We start from the raw sequence: 25834 nt of genomic DNA, 5'->3' as shown, positions 1-25834 counted from the left end.
ACATGTCTTTTAAATGCAATATTTGGTGTGTGTGAAATATGCATCAACAGGCTTTTTCTCTGGATTAAAACTGAACTCTCTAAAGCATTACCGTGCAGTTATTGTGATATTTATGCTGAATTTGGCTGTTAAAAACGAGGCTATCAGTGGGTGATAATCAGATAATTTTACATCAGTTTGAAGCCAAAGACTGTTAGCTTTCCTCTGGTGTTGAGCGAAAAATCTATTTAATCAATCGAATTTTTGGAAAATCAGATCCGGTATGATGAAATGAGAGTTTATTGCTCAGCCCTAATCTGGTTCCTCCATCTGAATTTACTGTAGTAATAATCCAGATTAGAGAACTTCACTTCAAAGATCCAAAGTAATCCGTTATGTTAGGCTTCCTTAAATGTTCAAGTAGGTAGTAAAACACAAAAATGTGATTTCAGCCTCTCATCTGTTCCTGTTTTTATTTAAAAGCAAAGCATGAGGTTCACTTCGCCTTCCTCAGTTTGACCTCTGACCTCTGTCCTCCCCTCCGTGCTCAAACTGATCTGACCATGCAGACGAGCGATGCACAAATGACTTCTACCTTCATTTTGTTTTTATTTCTTGGGGGGAGACTTTTGAGTTTTACCTAAATATATAAAAAATGCAAAAAAAAAAAAAAAAAACAGAAAGAAAAAAAGAGAAAAAAAACATTGTGAAATGAGTTATTATCTACTTAGCATGACTTTAAAAACTTTAAAACAATAAAAAAGGAAAAATGATAATTGTAAAAAAAAAGTATTGGAAACATGTTTAAAGATAAATAATGTATTCTGTTTAATTGTGACAGAATTATTTTTATTAAAATACATCCATATGCATATGAATCGTGTCCTGTTTTTATTTGCTGCATAAAAATTCACAAAGTAAATTTTATTTTTTAATATATATTTGATTGATAACCAGAATCAGCTAGAATGTCTCTGTGATTAAACTAACATTGCATTTTTTGTAAAGAAAAAACGTTGTGATTAACTGAATTAAAGGTTGGGTTTTCCTGCTCAGTGAGATTGCACTGCTGCAGATAAAAATATCTTTTTTTTCCCATAAATTTTGCAGGAGAGGAAATAACTATGACTAAAATTACATTTTGTCGACAGCAGGGGGCAGAAAAGAGCCGCAAATCATCCAAACAAAACCAGCTGCGTTTATCTTCTGTTTCATTTCTGATCACTTTCTGTTGGAGTCGCTAAGTTTTATTTCTAAAACTGAAAATAGTTTTTTAGCAACACAAAGTCCTTTTAAGCTGATTAGGTTTTAAAATATGAAGGAGTTAAATATATATGTATGGAGTCTGAAGATATATTTCAACCAAAAAACATATTTTTTGGATTAAACTGATAAATATTATACAGTTACAACTAGAAAACTATTGTATAAGTTTATTTGTGTATTATTTTACTTCATTCTAATAATATAACTGTTCTCGCATTATTAAGACTTTATTTTTGTGATATTACGACTTTATTCTCCTAATATTATAACTTTGTTCTCATTACTACGCAATATTACTGTTATGTCATATTATTACTTATTTTTGTATTATTATGACTTTACTCTCACATTTCCACTACTTTATTCTTTTAAATACGTTATTGCTGCATTCCTTTGACTTTATTCTGTTAAAACTACCACATTATTCTTACATTACTTTATTCTTTTGACTCCTGAAGTTGATGTTTTTAAAATTCCAGGAATCTGGTGCAACGAACTGAGGCCAAAAAACTAAATTTCATTAAATCCTCTGCTTGGTTTTAATTTTTACTTTTATTTTTTGCGTTTCTCATAAGAAACCATATTAAAATGTAATTTCTGCGCCTCAAAGATGGACGCCGGAGGGGTAAAACCAAGCAGTAAACATCTTCTGGCAGTCCCAGGTCAGGGGTTGTAAACATCACAACACCCACACTTTACCGCCCAGACGATGCATATTCATAGTCACATGCGAGTCATTAGGGATGTGTTTTATTAGTCTATCCCTCCATCCATCCCTCCATCCATCCCTTTTTGCCTAAACAGTAATTACTGGGAGGCCAATGGAAGGATGCGGCCCCCGCCTGCTCTCAGCCAGATTGTAATGGCTTCATAAGCGCCGCTGATTGAATTGATTGCCGCAGTCGGAGTCTGGCTGAGACGTACAATGGGGCGGAATATGCGCATTAATCAGCTCGGCCTGCATGGCTCTCGTTTTATTTCCAAGTATACAGGTGAGAAATGTACACAGCGCCAATCGTAAACAAGTCACGCCGCCGGCAAACACGATCTAACTTTTCCCCCGCCACGCAGGTCTGCGGCATCCAACGTCGAGCAGCAATCAAGCGTCTGGAGGAAACTTCCTGCGAGCTGTTTCACATTTACCAACAAGAACAAAACTTATTTTTATCAAGAATTTTATTTAAATACAAACAAAGCGACCTGAAAATCAATAATTTGTGGTGGTGTAGTACAAAAACATTAATTAAATCTTAAAAAATAACAATAATAAAAAAAAATATAATTTTAGGACATTTTTAACAGTGGCGTATACAGAATATTTAAGGGTCATGTGCTCAAGTGGAAAAAAGGGCACCAAGTTTGCACATCACACCGCGGGTTGCATTAGCGTGAGATTTTTTTTTTTTATCTCACTTTATATCTTGAGCCAAACATAAATACAATGTCAGAAAAAAAGAAAAGAAGACTTCAGGGCTTTTTTTGTCCATAGAGAAAAAAGAAATAAAAAATTTCGGAAGGACACTTTTTTTAGTCCAGAGGGGGAAAAGGCATTTCCTAATTATCTATTTAGTTCTGTTCCAAGCTTGAAAACAGGAAGTTATCTGAATCCTAAAACTCAGCCAAACTATCCTATCAATACAATTTCTTAAAGCGAAATTATTGTAATATCTTTTATCTTTATTTTATTGGAGTACTTATTTATTCCTGCATTCGGCTCTTTCACATATAGACAAAAACAGGAGAAATTTTTCCAGCATTAATCTAAAAACATGACTTTACTAAAACAAAAACTACGAATTTGAGGTCCATTACATGTAAATAACATCTTCTATTATTATGCAAATGTTACACCTTTAGCTAATTAACATAATAAATCAAACAAAAGAGAATAAATAAATACAGATAAGTCATAGGAGATTATCAGGGTTCTTTATTGAAAGTGTTTACAGTTTATGACAGTCACATGTTGATTTACAGAGATTTTATTCATATGTCGGAGATTTCAAACCATTCCCAACGGATTAATAAAAATGTCAGATCAGATGGGAAACTTGATCTGATCAGCAAGCTTTTTTCTTCCCTATTTTTGGAATATTTATATATATTTGGCAATTTTACAAGCAGAAAAACAGAGAAACATAAACTTACCCGTAAGCTGCCAGTAGGGGGCGATATTTCAACACTAATTTTACAAAATAGCATTTATTTTCCCAAAAATCTCAAAGATTTCCCCAACAATATTAGTTTTTTTAATATCTCAGACACTAACAATAATATTAGCTCAAATTTGGCTGTGTTTTTCTTTTTTTTTTTTCAAATTCCTAACAGAAGAATGTTTTTGACATTTGTTTTACCTTTAAAAGCATTTTTGAGGTGTTAAACTAAATTTCCATTTTTTACTTGTAAACTTGTTTTAAACCTCTACTTGTTTGTGCCTTCAGACATTTTGTATGCTACCGCATGCTAACATTCGTCTAGGCAGGATAAACCTGCCATTAGCTTATTACTTATTAGTAAAATAGATATTTTTCAATCAGGTTGTGAACATTTATTTGGTTTTACTTTTTTTGGGCCCATCTAGAGTCTAAAATTATTTCACTGGGATAACTGGTTTGTGTGCTTAACCTGACAGGAATCACCAGTTAAATCTCAGGTTTTCCAAAAATTAAACCTTCAAAAACAGAAAATATAATTAATCGATCAAATTGATTTATGGCTAAACTCAAAACAGGTTTTAAACTCTGATCTGTTGCTGTGTGCCTTTTGTGATGTCATCAGCGACACATGCATGTGAAAGCTTGTTTTGGGAGTTATTGTTTTTATATTGACTAAATAATTTTTAATTAATTAATGGAATTAATACAAACTGACCAGGATATGCTGTTAAAGGTGATAAACTATGTCAAAGGTGAGTCAGGCTGGTAGCTTTAAATTTGTTTTTTTTTAAAAAGGAGTGAAAATGTCAGTTTTAATCTCAACAAGTAAATAAACAACAGAAGACTTTTTTGTGATTTTCATGTTATCCCCTAACGCAGTGGCACCCAGGGTGAAGAGCCACATGAAAACCAGCCTAATGACGGTTGGATGTGAGAGGAAAACATTCAGATTATTAAACTTTGCACGCTGCATTTTGAAGACGCACCGATTTCATCCGTCGGTTTCTGAAGCGATCATCTTCTTTGTGGAGGAGTGGGCGGAGAAACATTTTCAGACTCCTACTGATGGAAGAAATCGTTATTAAGATGTTCTCAGCCACCAGTAAACACACGTTACTTATAAAAACAGGGGGATTCAAGGCAGACGTAACAAATGCAGGGGGCTGATTATAATTGTATAGATGCAGTTAGCAGGAAGAAAAGAGACATAAACTGAATGGGAAAAATGGACGTTTGGGTGGGAAACACTGAGGTAGACTGTGACTTGTTGTCCAAAAATGTTAATTTACAACAACAAAATCACTAGTCTTCCACAACGTGTCACACTAGTCAGTTTTCACCTGTGGAGAAAAAAACTGGATCTGAAAATGAAACAATAAGAGCAAACATGAGAGCGAGTGGAAGCTATTAGTGCTTCTAATCACATAAACACGTAAACAAACGCACTCGGCACCTTATGATGACTAAATGTGTTTGCACTTTATTTCATCGCATTCATTACATGAATCACAGTTTCTTCAGTCATCACACGGTGTAAACATCCAGGGACATTAAGGCACTTGGGATCTGCATTTGTTGATGCAAACGCCGGCATACTGTACAGAGGGAGAGATGAATTAATTTAGGAGAGTGTGATAATAATAATGTGCCGATTACTGCAACGCACGTGCGATCACACGCATAAACGCAGGTCCGGTCTGAGCCGCGGTGCTTTAATAAAAACAAGGAGAGGAAAAAAGGACAGCGGTTTAATCTGCTGGTATTGGTTCTCCAAAGCTGTGCCAATAAAACCGGATCTCTGCAGGATAAAGAGGGAAAAAGAAAAGGTGAGGTCAAGAAAAGGAGGGAAGGAAATGAAAACAAATACGCAGAGCAAAAAATATGGTGTTGAAACAAGAACTGGAAGGAAAATTAGATTTAAGGAAGGAATAATCTGCCACTAGAATATTGATTTTTACATCAATATTAAGAAATTATTGACACTAAACAAGAGAAAAAAAAGCACTTAATGCAAAATCTGACCAAGTATTTTTGTATAGTTTCCCGTTCAAATATTTTATTACACTTCAAATAAGACAAAACTAACTTACAAATAACTTTTAATAGTAGCTTGTTTTCAGTCCATCATTCCTTAATAATTACTATAAACATTATGAAGGCAGATTATGTCACTTATAAAAAGACATTTCAAGGATTCAGGAATTTTATTTATCATTTTATTCCTGCAGCGAAAATTTGTTGGCACTCAAAAAAGATAAAATAACTGAATAAAATCACGTGACTAAAATAAATTATCATAAGGGATGAGTAAACAGTTATAAATATAGTAAATAGATATATGTACAGAATAGAAATACAATGTGAAGAACAGGAGCTGTTACAGAGTTAATGATTCCTAAATATGGATGGAAAAATACTCGTTCCACCGGCAGATTATTTCACTTATAACAAGTGAAAAATAATAATTTCTCAGTCGGACAAGTACTTTTGTATTTTTGTATTTATGAATAAATTATGTAAAACAAGAAAGTTACATTTAAGTGTAGAAAAAAAAGTAAATTAATGAATATTTAAATAAACGAGCAAAGGCAGCATAAATAAATAATGATAAAGAGATGAAAACGGACAGAAAACAACAAAATCAACAGAGTGAAGGAAAACGGAAATTAAAGTAAAAACAACAACTAGATATAAAAATAGGCAGTTTGTGCAGGTTGTGTGGTGCATGTGAAATCTCCTGTAAATGAATGATAATAGCCTGTTTAGATGCAGCTCGCCTACAGCGTTTCCTGCCCCAACCTATTTCCTGCTAATATCACCTCCGCTGCCTCGCTGACCTCCCTTCCTTTTCCCCTTTAACGCCAAAAATCAATTGTTTCTTCCAAACAAGAATAGAGAATAAAATAAAAAAATAAACATCTCTGCTGCTTCCTTTGCTACATTTTTATTTCACGTCTCATAAATTTCTTTTCTTTAATTGAGACGTCTTAGTGGCAGCCATCTTGCTCAGTTTGATGGTTTTAATGCGACTAGAGCAGCAGTAAACATACAGTTACTGCGTTTTTCTGACTCAGAAACACACACGCACACGCACACACACACACACGCACACGCACACACACACACACACACGATTGCCCTGCTTGCTGATTTTAACAAAGGTCTGTGACACCGTGACATTTGGAAGTAGATGAAATGACCGGCAGGGTCGGGGAGTGCAGCACACCATGCTCTACTGCGCGGGGGATAAGAGCTCTTAACACACACACACACACACACACGCACACATGCACGCACGCGCGCGCACACACACACACACACACACACACGCACACACACACACGCACAGCTTTTTAGCAACCTCCATCCTTGCATCAGTACCTCCCCGTTCATATCTGCTCTCCAGAACCTTTCAGTCGGGTCCCAAACCCATTAAAGGAGCCAAAGCAAAAGAGGCTCCTCAAGTTCATCATATATAATTTAAAATTCACTTCAAGAGGAGAAAAACTTCATGTTTTACAGAAATGCTTAGTTCTGGAAATTGCTTTGTCACTGGTTTCATTCAGACAAATGTGTCCAAAAGCAGTTTTACAGTTCTGAGTTTTTCACTATGGTTTCATTTTGTTGTGACTTTTTGTTTTTAGTGTGAATTTGTTTGAAACAAATATTGTTGAGTTTTATTTTTTACTTGTAGTTTTCTTTCCATACTTTGGTTAATTCATAGTTCTCGTGTGATGTTACACTTCTGTGAACTTTGTATCTGACAGCCATCTTGGCTGCTATGGAGTTGCTATGACAACAATAAGCAAGTTGCAAGCTTAAAACTCGCTCTCACCTTGTTCCTATCTGATAAACAATGTAAGTACTGTTACTGTTACTCAGTTACAATTTTTGAGTACTATACCCACATCTGTGTAATTCTAAGATAAATATGAGTGATATTTACTGTAGTTCTTACTGGCGAGCTAGCAAAATTAGCTTAGCTGTAGATTTTACCTGCTAGCTAAGACGGACATGTAGCCTACATGTTTGTTACCACCTGTACTGAATGTGCCAGTCACCAGAACCGTGTTACTCACACAAAGAGTTTGTACGTCCTTCAGAAAGTCGTTTAAATATTGATTGTTTGCATTTCCATGTTCTTAATGTTCACTAGCTAGTTAACTTTATCGCAGCAGGAGATCGGAGTCAGGTTGGCCACATCATCTGACATGTTTCCATTCTCCGTGTCATACGAGTCGATCCCGACAGCAGTCATTTTGTTGATAAATATTTCTCTTGGTAAAGAGTGTCAGTATACTTTCTTTTCATTGGTCTCAAAGCCACGGTTCTGCTATGCTATGTGCTGCGCTGGCCTACCAAGATGGCGCACATCAATTCCAGTTCAAATTTGTGGGAATAATGTAGTGATTATGTTCCCAATCAAACTTTAGTTTTTCTGGTGATATGTTCTTTTAAATCACGACGTTGCACTGGGATTTTTGTTTTATAATACTATTAAATACTGACACTTGTTTAAGCAATGACTAATTATTGGTGATCTCACATTCGACAGAATCTAGAGATTTCAAAATAAATTAAATAAGATAAGTGCAATAGCATAGCCTTTTATTAAAGGTTTTGTGCCTTTCTGCGACACAATGACAACTATTTCAAAAGAGTTTTCCTCTGAAACATTTATAAAAACTCGCCAAATGTTGTGAAAAGCCGCCTGAATTTTAACAACCTGCCCAAAGCTGTTTTTTTTCTCCAGCCAAACGTGTTCAAAAGCAACTCAGTGAGTTATAATAGATTTTGTTTTTTTGTTACACTGTAGTGTTTNATTTCATTGTGACTTTTTGTTTGTCTAAGTTAGCTTTAATTAGTTTTTAGAGTTTGTTTACTTGTTTTAGTAATTCAAAAATGTCAAAGTATTGTGATTATGTGTACACCGATTGGCTAATGAACACTCAACAGAAGACACCATTTTCAAACATTTATTAAATTATTGTTGAACAACCAAAAAAGCGTTTTCTCACAACTTTTGCTGTCGCCATTTTGCGAACTACAAGTCACCGGGAGGAGTAGGGAGATGGAGTGCTGTGATTTGCAGCTTACGTAAAACTGCTTGTTTCAGCTCAAATGGCTAATAAATAGATCCATAAACACAAAAATTAAAGATGCTATCTCTATGATTTCAGTATGTTTTAGTTAGTTTTATAATTCCAAAATATAGTTCCAGTTAGTTAATAGTTTTCCTCCATTAATTACCGTTAAGTTAGATTTATTATATTTTTTGTTATTTTGTTAGTTATAGTTAAATATAATAACCTTCATTTGCAACAGCTGCATTTCTATTTATCATGAGGTTGCACAAATTGGAATTACAAAAATAAATTTGCAAGATAGACACGTTGCAATTTCCAAAAACAGTTTTGCGCCAGGATTGAGGTGGTTATTCAAACGTATCAAAACAAGCGAATTTTGCAAAAAAAAAAAAAAAAAAAAAACTGCGATCAACAACAGGATGTTACTACTGTCAGAAATGATGAAGAAGACGACAGGAAGTGGTAGGAGGATGATGATGCAACATGAGTATTAATGACTCATCACGTGAACAAACTTATTCACGTTGGATTTTAATTGTTTCTTATTTAATTTAAATGCCACAATTACAAAATTGTGTTTTTTCTACCTTTACATGTCAAATGTTCTTATTAAATACTTTGATACTTTCTTGGGATATATAATCATAACATTGACTAAGATATAGTTCAATTTATCTTTTTTATTGAAGAAAATAAAACCATTTTACTATATTATCGTCTCATTATTAATTGATATCACTCTTGACTACTTTGTGACAGTTAAAACTTTTGAACAAAAGGTTTTAATCTCAATGGGTAAAAATAAGGTTAACTAACTGGAACTTCAAGAGAAAAAAAAAATAAAATAAAACTAACATTTTTTTCAACAGGATCCTGTCATGGCTCAGTCCAAAACCCACTAAGAAGGAGCCGAAGCAAAAGCTGTTCAATGTATAATTTAAAATTCTACTTCATATTTCACAAAAATTAAGCAGAATATTTGTATTTCTTTCCACCCCCTGACATCTATGATTGATGTCTAAAATCAAAGAGGAGGATAAATGGATTTCTCTGGTTTCTGTGATAAAAATGAGCCTAAAAGCCTTCGATGACTGAGAAATTACAGCTCTCACAAGAAAACTGTAGTAAAACCCTTAAGTTTTCTCTGTAATTGGTTTTCACATCCTGATTGCTAACTATCTAAAGCTTTTTGCCCATTATGAGGTTTCCCTTTTTTGCTCTCGCTGGTCTTCATTTATACTCCTCTCCAGGAAAAATAAAAATGAAGGAAGACAGACACAGAGTGTCGTGCGTCTTATCCTTCGGTGTCATCAAGCTCCAGCGTTGCCAAGAAACTATCGTAATCACTGGACTTGAAAACTGTTTGTGAGGTTCGTTAAATCAACAGCAGAAAACTGTCACAAACAAGACGATCTGTGCTCCAGTTTGAATGTTTGTTAAAAACATACTCTGCCTTTTTAGCCTTTTAAAGTCTTGTGTTCTCCACGTTTTGTTTGTACAGGGATTAAAAAAGTCATTTGAATGAGAAAAACAGCATGACATAATTTTGCAAAACAGTTTATTTTATTTGCTAATATTAAATCAAGAGGTGTGGGTTGCTTTTAGCAGAAAGTTTAAAAATGGTGGTAAAAAATGAAAAGTGACCAGTCACATAAACATGTTTACTGGTGTCTAAATGTGATTAAAAAGTGATTAAATTGGCTGCAGCATTGCTAACGTTTTGCTTATCCTGAATCTGAGGTGATTTGTAGCCTAGAAGAAGATATTTCACAATGTATTTTCATCATATAGATGGAAATAAAGACAAAAATGAATTACACAAAAATCACGTTTTGATCTCTTAGGCTTTTTATGTCACTTTTTTAAATAAATTTTTAATTTTAAGTCATGTTTCAGTAAGTTTTTGCTACAGACCCACCAAGAAGAAAATATATATATTTTTAGAGTAAACGAACCTTTTTCAAGTTCAGAAATTGCCAAGAAACTGTTGTTTATTATTATAATTTTGTTTTTTGGACAATAATCGGATTATTGCCCAAAAAATGTGAGCGGAGATGTAGCAGTATAACCACTCCAAAACAGTCAACACATATATGTGGAAATTTGCAAATAAGTCCCGTGCCTACATTTGCTAGCGCAATTTATTTGAATCACGTGGCGTTGGTTTCCGTGTTCGTCAGCAGTCGGTCATAACCGTCATGTTGCATTTTTTTAATCCGATTTTGTGACTACGGCGTGACCGTGAATGACGTCACGGTTGCCCGGATGTTCCGACATACAGACATCGCAGACAGACGGAATGGCGACATCTGAAGAGTAGTGATGGGCAAATGAAGCCTCATGAAGCAATGAACCTTTCCAGCCCTTTGCTTTGCAAAAAGGTTCGTTACTCGATGCTTCATTCATTGCTCTATAGTGACATCTGCTGGTGAAACTGTAACAGTCTCGTCACTCAGTTGGATCATACTTCCAAAAATTACTAAATGCAATATTGTCACAAAGTTTTCATCAAACTCATGTTTAGTAACAAGAGAACCAATGAAACCATATTTAATTGTCATATGTTTTAATTATTACAATGATTTGTAGCCAATAATCTAATCCTGGTTTATGTTGAACGTTAGTGGTTGTGATGGGTTTTCTTTTATGTCATAGATGGATTTGACAATAAAGACAACTGATGTTTTAATGTCTTGAGAGTGCAGTGTCTGTTGGGGCGTTCACTTTTTCTTGGATTTCTAATTGGCTCTGATCTCGTATATTTGGCTACATGTTGAATTTTAGTTCTGCAACAGGATTAAATCTGTTTCTGCTGTGCAAGACTAATATATCTTTGCCAATCAGACTACAAATAATAGTGGAACTTTGCAGAAGGTGAGAAATTGTGGAGGGGTTAATGTTATCTAAGAATTTTATTGTGAGGATAATCTCAAAGTATTCTCAGATGTCAGATGTTGCTGGCTCCATTTCAGACAATCAAGTTTATTTGTGTAGCACGTTTCAGCAACAATGCAGTTCAAAGGGTTTTACATCATAAAATCACAAAAATATAGTTATTAAAAAAACAACATGATCTACAATTGAGAAAACCAGTAACAAACAATACATGTTGATGAGTGCCATGAATACACATCGAATATGTTGGTCAATGTTCATTTTATTTGGCCACTGAAGACAAATATCATCCTCTGATGCGTGACCAAATGGACAACAACCCATGACACAGCAAGGCTCATCGCGCTTTTATTTTGAAAACCGACACGCAAAATGAAGCAGTCACGTGACCCATGCAATGCGAGGCCTCGTTTGTTGCCAGTCACGTGGTTTTCAGCAAGACAACACAAGCCTCGAAGCGGGGCTTCATCGGCCACGCCCCCTTTTTACTCGGTACAGGCCTCGAAGCCTGGATTCAGGTAGCCCATCACTACTGAAGAGCCTGAGAGGACAGAAGGTGAGGATGTCCCGGGAGTTTGATCTCAATATTCTTTGATACCGTGTGGAGAAACGTAAACGATGGTTGAAATGCAGAGGACTCAAAATAAATGAAAAGAAGGCAGCGTTGGGTGAAAGGTAGTTTTTTTTCTGGCTACGGACAGTGTGGTAGCTAGCACTAAGCTATCTGAGCCTACCTTGTTAACTTTCTTCTCGGTAATCGGTGAAGATAAAAATATTGATTCATCAATGCTTTGCAGTTAGTTTTTCCAATTAAATATCAATCGGACATGCCTGTGAATCGATTGGATCTCCTGTCTCGCCATGATGAGCAACACTGTGTGTAGCTTGCACCGCAGTTACAATGGATCTTACCACAGGGTCCGCGTTTCATTGGCTAATGCTCATTTGACGTCACTGCGCAGCTACCACGTGCTTGACCGTCTCACAAACAAAAGCTACAGTAGTAAACACATGCTAATGTAGATTGTGGACTAGCAGACCACAATCAACACAATCAAAGTTTTTGCGACAGAACTCAAATAAGAATGGTTCTCCACTGTCAGTGGGGAATCTGTACAGGCGATGTCAGGTATCCTGATCGTATTTGTGGAAATAAAATTCACAGATTTCCCAAATAGCTTGTTTTTTTTCCCACTATAATTGCATAATTTACAAATAAGTCACGTAAGTCAGATTTTAGTTTGTTTACAGCCCCAAGTCTTATTCAACCACTTCTGTCTGATAGATATAAGAACAAAATTTACTGTTTTTTCATTGTTTTGTGGTCATCTTACTGCATAACTTTCCTTCATCTCTTTGAGACATGTTAACTCATCTCTATTTGAAACTTTTTGCAGTTATACATTCTTGCAAAAAAAATAAAAAAAATCTTGCACAATGTGTTTTGTTTGTAAAAACTGATTTTTTCCCCACTATTAAGCCTTTTTTTCAATATGAGTCACTTTGGTCATATTTTAATTTATTTACAGTCTCATATCCTGTCATACAAACAATCAAACATGTATGTCCGATAGATGTAATATGAACAATCATTTTTTAATTCTTCATGCCTGTGTGGTCGTCCGACATGTAACTTTCCTTAAAAATGTGAATTTTTTCTGCCGTTTTTATAATCTTGCAAAAGAAGATCTTCACTCTGTTTTGTGTTTGTAATTTACTATTTTTTCAAAATTTATAAATATAGCAGCCCCAGATGCTACCACACAACCAATCAACCTCTTCTTTCTGATAGATGTAATATGTAACTTGTTTTCCTCCGTCTGAACAGTTTACTTCCTCTGTCTAACTTCACTGCTGCCTCATCTCTTTGGGTTAAGATAAAAAAAAATCTGGATTATTTCGGTCGAACTCGCGCAGCCACCACTTTGCGCTGCGCTGTGTTGAGTTTTTCTGCCTCTCCTCTCTTCTGAATGCTCTCATCAGCGGCTGCTGTCAACAGCCAACAATGCTCAGAATGACAGCTGCCTGTGCTGGCCCTGAAACCGCCAGCAAGTTTAAGTTACAGGGAGCCCATTGACTGTCGACGGGGGTGCCGGCTGCCTGGGCTGGCACGCCACAAAGCCGCAGCAACAATGCGTTTGCATTGTCCAGGTCACAGAGCTGAGCAGGAGAGTGACAGCGCAGGGCGAGCTATGAGTTCATTAGACCGGCGCTGCTCTCCTTTCCTTTCCTTCTCAGGGCTCATTAACATCCAGCATGAGCCACTGAGTTACACGTATTAGCCGAGAACATTAGCGATGGCCACACGAAGACATGCGGTCTGGTTAAACCCACCAATACGGTCGCACACATGCAGAATGGCACATTAGGAATTAGCTCCACATCCAGCATGTGTCTAATTTTCACATTTTAAAAAAAGCATATTAGAAAATAATGGGCTCCCCGTGGCTCAAAGGCCTTACTGGCTGCGTTTCCATTACAATCTTTTTGCTATATTCTGCTGTCGGAAAAATAAAACACAATTTTGTAATTGGATCTGGTTCTGGTCAGAATATAATAAAGGACAACCAAATTTGCACGATTTTTTTTTTTTAAATTGGTGTTTTTGATGCGTTGGTCTAAACTAGCCCTTTTTTGACAGACAATTTTATTTGCAGACTCGTAATTCATCTCATTTGTTGTTTCTGTTTTATTTATTTTGGATAAATGTCTTCCAGTCCCAGTGTTAAACATTCCTTTGAATTTAAAGTCTATTGATCTTTGAGATCTTGCATTATTATGCAATTGCTATTATATTACTTGAAAATGACCTAAAAACAGCAATTTTATCGTTTATCACAATAACTTCTGGAACAATTTATTTTCCAGCAAAATATTATCGTGACACGCCTCAGTCGTTGACATTTGGGACACAAGATTACACATATATCAGGGCTGTCAATGTTAACGTGATTAAACTGAAAATTTTGTTGCGTTGATATTACATAATGCTGATTAATGAAACATATTTGATCTAAAAGCTCCTAGTTCACAGCAGTGCAGTGAATTACAATAAAATATCTCTTATCTGTCAGTTGTCCCCTGGACAAGTTTGCTACTATGTGACAAATTAAAATGAGATCAATAATTTCTATTTTTCCCTTTTTCTACCAAAAATGTGATGATGACAGTCTTCAGTCTGGTGCTTCAGTTACAAGTAGCCTTTTTTCCTTTTGAAGGACAATTTTGTTTACCGGTACATAGACTTCATAATTCATTTTATATGTTGCTTTCTTTATTCATTTTGGTTTTTTATAATTTCTTCCAGTTCCAGTGTTAAATTTTCATAAAAATTTAAGGTGTTTTGAAATTTGAGAATGTTTTCCTGCATTATTACACCATTACTACTAGGCCATATTACTTTAAAATGGTGTCAAAAGAACAATATTATTGCTTATTGCAATAATTTTTGGGATAATTTATCATCCAGCCAATTGTGTTACTGTGACAGGCCTACATATATACTGTCTAACTATATCTGCTATCAATATGAATTTCATTAGAGTTTGAGATTTGTGCTTTTTTTGGGAACTGCACTGGTTTTACGTTGGTTTTGGGCAGTAAACTGTCAGATCTGGCAACCCTGGAGGACTCGGGACACACTGCAGGAGAAAAGCTTGGGACTATTATTCTCCCAGCTCTGGTCCAGCAATTAAGGGTAGCTTGGTGAATAGTTCGATGTCATTAGAGAAGGCAAAATTATGCTCTCCACTTGGGAAGGAAGGCCTTTTCACGAAATAACCGGGAGAAGACAGTAGGGTTCACAATGAAGCTGTGAGTGTTCGAGGACAGCAGGCTTTCATTTCTCTTGTGGTAATGCTCTGTATTAGACTAATGTTCAATTAGGTTGTCAAGGCCTGTTGAAGAAATTTAATTCGTATATAGCGGAGTGGGTGGAAGCAAAACCCCCCCCAAAAAAACCTTTTATCATATTCCATATCCAACATGAATAATTTCCCTTAACATGTATGTTGAGCTAATTTAATCATTAGCTATTTGCTCACGATGATTAATTCAAATAGGTTCAGATTTAATGTTAATGATGAACATAAAGAGAGCTTCTCCAGAGCCCAAACAGTTTATTTTAATTCATGGTGCCACTTCATATGGACTACGCCGCTAACGAGGCGTCAATGCAGTACGGCGATGTTAAACGAAGTCGTGCTGAGTGGAGATGCAGCAAACTCACAGATTAAATCCTCAAACCCACAGAGTGAAAGTGGAGAGCGTCCACTGGGATTTACAGCAGAAATCTTCTCCTGAATCACTTTATATTTACACCACAGGTGTTACTGAGTCCTGAGTCGCATGAACAAAGGCGTATTTCCCTACACAGACACTAAATTAGCTTCTCCTTTTAGTCTACATTGTTATTTTTTTGTTCTTTAAGTGGACTAGAGCAAATAATCTGATTAATCGATTAGTAAAACAATCTAAACTAATTTACATAGATTACGGTAATCATTAAGTGAAGTATAAAGACTTTAAAAAGTCCTTTACTCAAAGAACAACATATCCAGATCAGTAACTAAGTCAAAACAGTAGAAAAAATAAATACCTTTTGCACTTAAAAAAAAATACAAAACTTAGTTGTCTGTAAATTTGTTCTACCCAGAACTCCTTGTGGGTTTTAGCCTCATCCTGTTCAAATCTGTAATGATTAATCAAATTAATTACATTAATAGTAACTTTGTAAAATAAAGAAATTGTTCAACAATATTTGCTATCCAATTATTTATCCTTTGCTATAAATGATCAAGTGCACTAAATTATCTCTGTTAGTGCATTTTAGGCAATAAAATCCTTATTTTCTTATTTATAAAGGGAATTGAATTAGCTAGCATTTTAATGTGTTACTAATATTGTATAGTACAATATTATACCTTATCTATATGTGAAGTTTAAGTGGTTAAATGAAAAATAAAAAAAATGTGGCGGTTTTAAAAAAATCTGATTAATGTATTATACTGACGATAAACCGATTAATCGTCAGAATAATCGTTAGTTGCAGCTCTAATACGGACCAATTTTTCCTTGGATGGAATCTGTCAGAAAGAACTAGTAGATACAATAAAAGTCTACACAGTTAAAATACCAGATTTTTGTAATTAAAAAAGTATTATCTTAACAGGTGCCTTTTATTTTCAGTTGGATTAGGCTGGATATGTGTGACATTAGTGTTGAATTTAGGTTTTAAGATGCTTAAAAACACAGACTTTTATACAGCTAGACAGTTTTCTGGAGCCATGTGGCCTCCAGGACATTTTGTTTGACTCCTAAAGCTCATTATTTGGGAACGGTAAGGGCTGGCTCATAAACCTAAATGCCACATGGCAGAAATAGGCTCCAGTTGACCGAGAGCGGGGTCATCCTCTACGATGGGCTGCAGCAGTTAAACTGCATGGCCGGGTCTGATTGGATAATGCGTCAGTAAAAAGCTCCGTTTATTGTTTTTGCAGCCTTTACTGCACCATTGGGAGCCTCTTTGGGGTTAAGGGCTTTTTAAATCTGTAAATATTGTTCGTTTAAAGATTTTCACCTTAGTTTTATTGTTGATTTAATTGCGGGAATCTTGAAAATTCATTTTAAGGTCTTTAATTGTCTCTGTATTTTTATTATTACACTGAAATGCTTAAATAGATGTTTCCCTCCCACCAGCTGAGGCTGTGTAATCAGAGATCATCATATTCACAAACACAGCCTTTATTTTCCACAAATATACAAAAATAATTTAAAAAAATATTATGTGCAGCTAAAGCTTATTCCAATGCAACTGTATATTTATTTATAATTTTTTTAATTGTGTATTCTTATTTGGTAGCTATTGTTTCATTTAATGTCTTTCTAATCTCTCATCTTTTGTTTTATTTGTGTGGTACTTACTACCAGGGCCGGATTTAAAGGATGTGGGGCCCTGGTCTGGAGTCAGTTTGGGTACCTTATCCATTAGCAGGTATAAATTGTTGCATGATAGGTTTAATGCGCCATTTCTCCATCTTGTTCCACAAAAAACTGTACTACAACTTAATATATTTTAAATTTTATTGGTTATATTCATAAAAATTCCAAAATATTACTACAGCTCATCTGTTATGGGTATTTCAGATCTAAAATATAATGTTTCCAAAACATGCATTAATTTAACTTATGTACTAATAATAAAGTAGCTGATGTAGCGTACAAGAAATTTATAGGCTCTTCTAATATTTTTCTGCCCTCAGATTTTATTTTTCAGTTTTAAATGTTTCTACCTACTATGAAAGACTTTGCAAACTTTTAATCTTTTCTCTTTAGTTTGGCCTCAGGTTGGGAATTTATCGTATTGTTTATCATTTATCGAGATAGATTTCTCATTATAAGAATTTTGATTTATTGTTATCACAAATTCCAGTTACTGACATTTAAAACCTGTTAAACTGTCTGTTTTATGGATTAGTTTGACTATTTTCCTCATTGTTTGGTCACTCAAGCGCCAATAAATATGAAAAAATTCCAAAATATGATTAAATGCAATGATAGAAATCACACTTTTTTATGAGACTGTTGTCCTAAAGAAGAGTTTTTCAATTAGGAATTGTTTTTCAAGAAAATACTGCAATAAAACCTGAAGTCCATATTGGCCACTCCCAGTTTAAAACATTTTATTTTACATTTTTGTTTGCATATTTTTATTCTCCTACATCCTGCTGTCTTTTTCGGTTGGCTGTGAAATATTTGCAGTATAACGTTTGTTTTAAATCTGGTAATAAACCCCATTCTGACCCTTTACGCATCAGTTTTTTGCTTTTGTTCTCGGTTTTGTCTGCTCCCCGTGCTCATCCTCTCACCTCACCCAGAGTTCCTGTCCTCCCGCCTCCAGCTCATATTGATTTTTTGTTAGAGAAAGTGGAGCCACGGATAATGGCCACTGAGCGGAAGTGAGCAGAGCCGGACGCGGCCACTTCCTGCACAGCATGGCGGTCACTTCATCACCTGGGTCACTTCTCCTGCACCGTCGACACCTCTCCTGTCTTTTTAGGCTTCTTTCTCTCTTTTTTTTGTTATTCGTTCCTAGAGATGTTTCTAAATGCCAGACAGGAAAGCGACAGGCCAACGAGGGGTTGCAGTAGGCTGATCATTAGGAGTACCCTGTGGTTGACTTCAATTAGCCTGCAGAGACACCGCTCCGCAGCAGAGCGTGCAGTCAGGTGGGATTCACCGCGCTCATGAGTGAAATTTAAGGGAAAGCTACAGAAATTAAAGCTAAGGTGTGATTGATCTGTAAGTAAAAACAAAGCCAGTATCGCTGATACTGATACCGATGCATTTATTTAAGTTTGCTATATCAAACATCTGACCTTTAGGTGTCAAAAAATTATTTCAGTGCAAATAAAATCTTTTTTGAGGTACAGTTCAGAAACTAGAGATGGATAAATTCATCCAAAAATATCAATATTATTGATATCGGATTGATGCTAACAAAATAAGATCGATTCTTTAGTTTCAAATTCCCTCATAAATTTTTTTTTATTTTGTATTGTGGTTTTTCAATATTAATTTTGCTTCAGTTTGCTCTCAAATGATTTTCTTTGTATTTAGAAAAAATACACAAAGTATTTCATAGATAACTATAAACCTTGTCCAAATTCTGTTTGAATAAACTATTTCAAAGGAAAAACCACAAACTTACATATAAAGTATCTGTAACAGTGTTGGTTTCAGATTGGTACCAAAATGTTGCACACCTCCGTGAAACACTGCAATATAAAAATAAAACTAAATTTCAAGAGGGAATCTGAAACTAAAGTATCACAGCTGTAAAGTAGAACTGAACAAACTAAATCAAAGGAAGAACGACGCCACAGCAGGTCAGACGTTTGGTGACATATCAAACTTAAAAGTTTTGCTGTCGGTGATACGGACCTGTATTTACTTTGTACTGGATCAACAACAAACTATGCAGTATTGCAGACCTGTATACGAGAATTTACAGTACAAAAATAAAACAATCTCAATAGGGAATCTTAAACTAAAGTATCGATCCTACCACACTAGTATTTTGGATTGATTAAACTATCAAATGTACACTAATCATGTTAATATCTTACTAACGTACTTTGCTATAATTATGTCCTAGGTTTGAACTGACTAATTCTTAGGAAAAAACACAAATACACCTAAAAAGGTCACAAGTTTGACGACATATCGAAAAGTATGAGTATTGGTATCTGGTATCGGGAATCTTAAACTAAAGTCTCAATCTGACCACATTGGTGTTGATTTGATACTGATACTGACTTTGTATCAATATTAGTAATATTTTGAATCAATTTGCCCACCTCCAGTAACAGAATTTGGATAAAAATCTTAACCCAAAACATTCAGCAACAGTTATTAAGAGCCTTTTCAGTTGCTCTCTTTAATCTGCACTCCAGCGAAGCTGCAAATAGCCCCTATTTGACACAACAGACTCTCTTTACAAACAGTATTTTGATTGCTGTTAGAGCACGAACGGCAGAAATGTCACAAAGCGACGCAGACAGTTGATAAGGAGGAGGAGGAGGGAAAAATAAAATGGCATGAAGGAGCAATGCAGACAAGACACAGAGACAGAAAAATATATATAAAAAAAAAAAAAAACAAGGAGTGCGACTGTGAGCGGGGCGAGCCAATCTGCTACAAGGCTGAACAGACAACTGTGGGATTATCAACGAGGCAGGCAGCAGATGATGATTGTTGATAATGTATGTGTGTGTGTGGGGGGCAATTATGTATAACTCCCCCTCCTTCTTCTTCTACCCCCTACGGCGGCCCTGATGGGACACAGCCTTTCATTTGCTCATTGCAGTAATTGGTGTATGTGAGGGGGAGGTACATGTGCTCAGCTCCCCCTCTGCGTCTGTCAGAGAATTAGAAAATGGAATTCACCGAAGAGTGGCGTTGGTCCGCCGTCCTCGTCCAAGATGACACATTTTCATTATTCGCCCTGCGACAGAACAGATTTCTCCGTCCTCTGGCCACCAGCATACATTATGATTTGCAATTCTGAAAATGATTTTCATTGGAAATTAATTTTGCTTAAGTAGATTTAAACAAACGAGGGGCAAATTAATAGATTCTGCCATAATTATCGTTTTTCTTTGCACGTCACTATTTAAAAATTAAAATAGCTAATGGAAATTGGTTTACAATTACCTTGACCTGAATAATAAATTTCCTCTCAATGCAGAAGTTATGATTGTATTTTTAAAGTATTTAGCAACTCCAGTATAGTTACTTTTTACAACATAATGGGTATTCAGTTTTTATATAAAACCACATAAGCACTTATTTTTTGAGCAGGAAAAAGAAAATCCAATATTGCCAAATCAGATTGTAGCCAACTTAAAAATAGAACCAAGTTAGATTTTAAATCAATTAAAAAAAATGAAATCAATGCACTAATAGTGATCTTAGTTGAAAGCTTTTAAACTTGGTGTTTTGGACCACTGTAGCCACTGCATAAAATCATGAAAAAAGTAATAATCATCCTTTGTTGGCTTGCTATAGGACAATGTATAAAAAAATCATGAGTACTTTTAGATAACATATTGCAACTTTTCTAGAACCAAACTAAATAAACCAGACAACTGTAGACTACATTGGAGATGCAAACATTTAAAATTTGACACTTATTCACTGTGATGCAGGCATTTGATTGATTTCTGTCTGTCCCAATCAAGTAAACAATAAAATAAAAATAAGTAACACTGCCACTATGAAACGTTGTAACATGACATCATGCATGTAAGATCACGCCCACAGATTCCTGCTGGAAGGCAAAAAATACTGCTCACCAACAGTGACCACCATTGGTTTTAGCTGGCAAGTTGTCAACATAACACGCTTATGTATGCGTGATTAGATAAAAGAAAAAGGCACATGGAGTTTTGCAACCAATTGTCAACACTACGGCAATTAGATAAGATCCAAGGGTATCACATTTCACATGTTAGCAAAAAGTTTTAATTGGAAAAAAAAAAGTAGCGATGGGGAAGAAAGTAGGACTGTTATGCTAGCTTGACGATGAGAACCTTAACATGTAGATGTGCTGTGGAAATTTGTGTTTCGGTTCAGTTAAAAAAATAACTCACCAACAATGACAGATCATCAGTAGTGCAGCTAGTCAAACCCTGCTGTGTTCAAACAATCGCTTATTAATAATCGCAAAATAAACATTGAGCCTGAAAACATAGCACTGTAACGGACTGAATGTTAGCATAGCTGCTGCTGTTAAACCAGTCACTATAGCAACGGGTCTGTGTGTAGCAGAATAGCGAAGACAAAGAGCAAGACAAAATCAAAATGAGTGGCTTTGAGTTGTTCTTCAACAGGTTTTCTGTGTTATTTTTCCATTTGTTGCACTAAAATAAAACCTACATCTCTAGATTTCATTTTGTGTTCAACCAAAGCAGCGCAGCTACAGATGGCAAGTAAAAGAATCTGCCCTTTGCCCTCCACGTTGTGCACATTCTTAATATTTCCAGCTGTAAACCATAACATGCAACGTGTCTATAAACATGTTATATATGCATATAAATAATACAAATACTAATGGTTAATATCTGTTATTGGCCAAAGCAGCAATACTAGTATGGGATGTCAAGATTTTCAGCTCTATTTTATATTGGATGACATTTTAAGTTTAGAAATAGTAATTACCAAAAAAATATGTAGTAGTTTAATTGTTTTTTTGATAGCTTAATTAGCTTTACTGTTGAAACTCGAAAGTGACAAAAATACAGTCATGTCACGTTAAGTTTATTTCAGAAATAGATAGTAAACTAATTAACTTTTGACAGTAGTGCAGTTAGTTAATTTTGAATAACAGCAACAACCTGTCATTTCAAAATTATGTCAAGTATCAAACAAAATAAGAAAATATAAAGAAGTAATTCAAGTTTAAGTGCTTTTATTAAAATCCTGAACATGATAATATTTAATCCTTTGGCAGGCTGCAGAAGAGGGACTGAAAAACTGTGTGATCTCCAGTCATGGCGCGGTAATTGCTAAGGGGAAGAACAGAGAAAAACAGCCAGACCACTGACCTCTCACCTAGGGAGCATCCTGCACATGGCAGCCTGAGCTGAGGGCTCGCCGCAGGGGAACAAACGGCCAGAGACAAGGAGGCGGTGGGCAGGAAGAGCAGCGCGGAGAGGTGAGGGGCGCACTCAAGAGTCGAGGTTATTGGGTTACGGAAAGGACCGCGAGTGGAAAAAAACACAGAGGAGAGATGCAGGGAGCAGGTAGGAGGAAGAGGAGAGGTGAGGGATCTGGTGTGAGGAAGAGGAGAGAAAGGAGTGAGAGCGAGAGGAACGAAAGGTGTTATGCTGGGATTAAAGCTGAAATGAGCATATGGGGAGGGTGAAAAACAAATAGGGGAAAAAGCAGCGCAGGGTAAAGATCTTTTATTAAAAAATTGCATTCAACTTTACGCCTCTGGCGCCAACTGAATATCTTAATTAGATGAAGCAAAAATCAGATCAGCTGCAGGTGTAAATCCACCTCAGGCTAGTTTGGTTTCCTGTCAGCTTGCAGTAATTGTTTACACAGAAATAAACTCACAAACAGGTGGAGGGCAGCTCAGACTGCAACTGGCTTGTCAATATGGATTTGTGTGGATACTTGTAAAGTGGACAGCTCACTGAGCAAGCCCAAGTGCTTCCTGTCAATATTAATTTTCTCGTAAATATCATCAGAGGAAGCCATGTGGAAAGCAAGCCAGGGGAGAACCAAACAGGAAAATGTGAGAATGCTGAGGAGATATGTTTTAATGTCAGACGTAGCTTTACTCATAACGTATGAGCTGTGTATTAATACCAAAGGAGAGGTAATTTTGGGGGGGGCTTATGTTTGTCCTTTCAGGTTTATTAGATAGTGGGGGAGGCTGCGCCAACAGCATGGTGCCTTCTGAGGATGCCTAGTTAAAGTGGAAACTGGAGGATGGAGGGATGAGGTAGGACTCTGCAACAAATTCATTTTATCAATTAATTAAATTGTCGTTTTTTGTAGATTTAGACTCAGTTCATTTGGGGACCAAAATTGCAACATTTGTTACATTTTCAGCTGATTCGCTTTCACACTGCACTGTCGGACAATCCAAAACGATTAAAAAACCTGTTCCCCTCCGCGCCTTTGGGGGCGCTGCACCAAGAACCAACATAAAAACCTCTGAAGACACTGAGCACAACTTCCTTCTTCATGAAATGCAATCAAACATTTTAGTGGTTCTAGGATTCCTCTTTTGTCTTCGGCTAAAAACCATGAGCCATTTCTCCCACTAGCACTAAACTCGCATGTTTGTTTTAGCTGTATTTACCCAGAATTCCCTGTGCTATAGTCCGTTTCCTACTTCTGGAGCAGTCTGCGGTCTGCATGGTGCTCACATATGTACCAGAGTACAATTCAACCAAACTGAGACGTAGGTTTGTAGGCAGACTAGAGTTCATATTTTGGTCCGAATGTGCATTTACACCAACTCATACGAACCGGATTTTCTAGGTAAACGGACTGGAGTTGGATTAAAGGAAACTGAACAAGGTTGGTTTGAATTCAACCTTAAATTTTGAAAATCTGGATTTTTTTTCCCACCAATGCACTCTGTAGGTTTCTATAGATTAGAAAGCGCCAAGAACAGCCATGTTGTTTTACTGGACCTTGAATTCAGACTATTAGGACGAAGTTACAGTATTTTTAATTACAAGAATTTAGTCACAATATTACCAAAATAAAGTCATAGTATTAGGAGAATAAAGTCGTATGACAGAGTCAACATAACATGAGAATAATGTCAAGATATTAGCAGGATGAAGTCGTAATCTTTTGCTAACGCCTACACAAAAACTAAAAAAATCAAAATGAGGAATGTTGAGGAGCTTATTTTACTTTGGTATTGGTTTTAAGGAAATACTTCATCTTTATCAGAATCAAACCAGTAGAAGGACTTTGAAACAACTGAGCAGACGACTTGCTGAGCTGCTCACGTCAGGCCTTTACAACTTTATCCAAGATTTTTCTCATTAAAGCAACTTCCCTGTATTTTTAGGATATTATTGTGCTATTACTAGCACTATATTCTTGTGACTAATATTCTTGTAGCTGGCTCTCCCACTCCATTGTCTAACTCACAGAGGGGATGGATGAATTAAAAGACACTTTTTAAAAATGTTTTCTGCCGTTTCTTACTTCATTTTTTTAGAAAAGAAAACGAGAAATAAAATTGTTTAAACCGGAAATCAGATCTGATATGAAAAAATTAGAGATTTTATTTTTAAGCCATGTCGCTCAGTTCTATTGAGAAAAGGAGGCGAAAGGTTGTTGCGAACAAAGGCAAGGTGAGTAAAAGGAGGGAGGAAGGGGAAAGTGGTGCGCTTGGCGGGAACCGTCGCTGGATTTAATGCGGTTTCTCTGACCAAGCCTCCAGCGTTTCCTCTCAATCCTTCTCCTGTCATTTCCTTCTGCTGCTTTGAACCATTCTTTCCCATTTCTTTCTGTTGAACATGTCCTACTGTAACCTTGCATTTAAACATTGAAACTGCACACATACATTTTCCACATTTTGCAATTTTGATCCACACATAGAATTTGAAATGATCTCTGTGAGATATAAAAACATGGAAAGAAAAGATCTTAACTAAATTTAATTGTACACTGCTCTGTTGGTTTGTATTTGTGTTTATGCAGTTGGGTATTCCCATTAGAAACAATAATTGAAAACTAGAAGATATTTTGCTTGTGTTTGAGTACATAATATGATTGAAATCAGTTGTTTTTTGTGCTGAAACAGATGAGTAGAAGTTTGCATTTGGCTGGTTTCCTGTGTAAAATAAGAAAAATAAAAAAACTAAATCACAGCCAAAAAGCAGCAAAAATTGTATTAGCTAACACACCAGTCACATAAATTACTTTGGCTTTTCTACATTGACAATTTTTCTCTGATTGTTTTTTTTTAACAAAATTACACATTCAGTTTGAGTATTTCAGATTATAAAACAGGCAATACAATATTTTTAACCAAGAAATATGATGCAGCTTTCCTTATTTTCTATGCTTGTCCTGAAAATACTTTCGTTTGTTTTTGGTATTTTGTTTTAAATAAATGCAATGCAAAAGGTAAAACGATACAGGATTTAAGGGTTTCATGGTGCGTACACACCAGACCGGTTTAGTCTGCTTTAATTGAACATTAATTTGTTTGCCTAGAAAGTCCAGTTTTTTTGGCAAAGTGTGAATATGTAATCGAACTCTGATGCAGACAAAATGAGAACTCGTCTGCACACAAACCTACATTTTAATTCGGCTGAAGTGAACTCTGGTGCAGCTTGAATGAATATGTGAACGCAAACAGACCAGAAGTAGGAAGCAGACTACATCGCAGAGGATTCTGGGTAAATG

The 25834-nt window shown here is 35.8% G+C and overlaps 1 long non-coding RNA gene across 1 annotated transcript in view; it reads right to left on the bottom strand.

Annotated features, from left to right (window-relative positions):
• Positions 1–25834, bottom strand: part of LOC106949639 (uncharacterized) — a 342173-nt gene that overhangs the window by 47047 nt on the left and 269292 nt on the right. The gene's annotated exons all lie outside the window — the stretch shown is intronic.

This window comes from Poecilia latipinna, unplaced genomic scaffold (assembly GCF_001443285.1).
Source record: "Poecilia latipinna isolate Pla-1442-1.1 unplaced genomic scaffold, P_latipinna-1.0 Scaffold354, whole genome shotgun sequence".
In the NCBI taxonomy this organism is placed as follows: Eukaryota; Metazoa; Chordata; class Actinopteri; order Cyprinodontiformes; family Poeciliidae; genus Poecilia; species Poecilia latipinna.
The sequence above is the reverse complement of the archived record's forward strand: the minus strand, read 5'-3'. Positions and strand labels throughout refer to the sequence as shown.